The sequence below is a fragment of the Aplysia californica genome, unplaced genomic scaffold (assembly GCF_000002075.1).
Source record: "Aplysia californica isolate F4 #8 unplaced genomic scaffold, AplCal3.0 scaffold00031, whole genome shotgun sequence".
NCBI classification, from domain to species: Eukaryota; Metazoa; Mollusca; class Gastropoda; order Aplysiida; family Aplysiidae; genus Aplysia; species Aplysia californica.
Window position 1 is genome coordinate 1,773,392 of NW_004797301.1, and position 1,512 is coordinate 1,774,903.

A 1,512-nucleotide genomic window follows, 5' to 3' on the forward strand; every position below is an offset into this window, starting at 1 on the left:
CCCCCACACACACACACTAGTTGTACATTATATTCATAGACGGCCAAAAATATTTCAAACAATGTGACAAAAGACCCGGTGAGATTTCTTGGATCGAGACAGCTGATAGCGGAGGATTTACAATGAAGTAGGGGTCGAGAGGGCAGATAAAACCTGGAGGGGGGTCAGTGGGGCGAGAAATAGGAGAAGCAGTGGGAGAGAGAGGGAGAGAGAGAGAGAGAGAGAGAGAGAGAGAGAGAGAGAGAGAGAGAGACAGAGACAGAGACAGAGACAGAGACAGAGACAGAGACATGGAAGCAACAGACAACTCGGAAATGGACAGTCATTAATTTCCTCGGCAAAGAGGTCAGGGGAACCCTCACTGACCTAGATTGCATCATTATAATAAGGTCACGGGTGTCACCCACCGTGTTTGTTGCACAACGTAGTGGTGGTTTCCCAAACTATTTTGTACAATTATCACGGTGTTACAAGGAAACACCTTTGCCATTGCACTGGACTTTGCAATAAGCCAGTCCATGATCCAGAGATCACGGAAGTGATTCCTGAAAGGGCACTTCAGACCAGACTCAAAAACTTACCCCCCCCCCCCAAAAGAAAAAGAAAAAAAAAAGAGGATGACTTTGAGGGACGATTTCATCATTATGAGTAAGCAATTAATTTTGAACGATGGCTGTGAGCACTCCTTTCTTATTTTTTGTCTTTTTGTTTAAGCAAAATTTTAAAAAGGATTTTTTTAAAATAAAGGGGAGGGTCAGAGCTGTGTAACCGGTTGCTGGAGTTTTTCCATACTTGGAAATGTTGAATTTGTTGTGGGAATTACCTAATGTGTGGGCAATTTGACTGAAACTGTTGGCTACGGGCTCTGTTGTTGTTGATGTTGTTTTTGTTTGTGTTGTTCTTGCTGCTGTGTTTGTTTGTTATTGTTTTTGTTATTGTTGCTGCGACTGCTGTTGTTGTTGTGGTTGTTACTGATGTTCTTGCTCTAGCTCTCGTTAATGTTGCTGCTGTTGTTGTCGTTGCTATTGTTGGTATTCCTTTAAGTTTTTCTTTAATTTTGATTTATTTTGTTTTCGGGTGAGGGATAGTGGATTTGTTTAGGAAGGGGGGGGGGGCGGCTAGCTGCTATGCTTGAAGGCGATCATGCAGTAACAGAAACCTTGATATTAATATGTTTAAGCTATCGTGTAATTGTCATTTATAATTCTAATTGTACATCTTTATGCCCCAATCAACACCATTTAGATAAGTGTCCAGACTAACCCGGCATGAGAGGGAAACATCGTTTCAGTAGAATGTGAAAGAGGAGAGAGAGAGAGATGGAGAGAGATATAGATAGATAGACAGAGGGAGATAGACAGAGAGAAAGAGAGAGTGAGAGTGTGTGTGTGTGTGTGTGTGTGTGTGTGTGTGTGTGTGGGGTGAGGGGAGGCGGAATTACGTAGCGTGATCGTGTGCTTTATTGCATGGACTGCACGCTACCCTACAACGAACCTTTGATCTGTTGTTGGA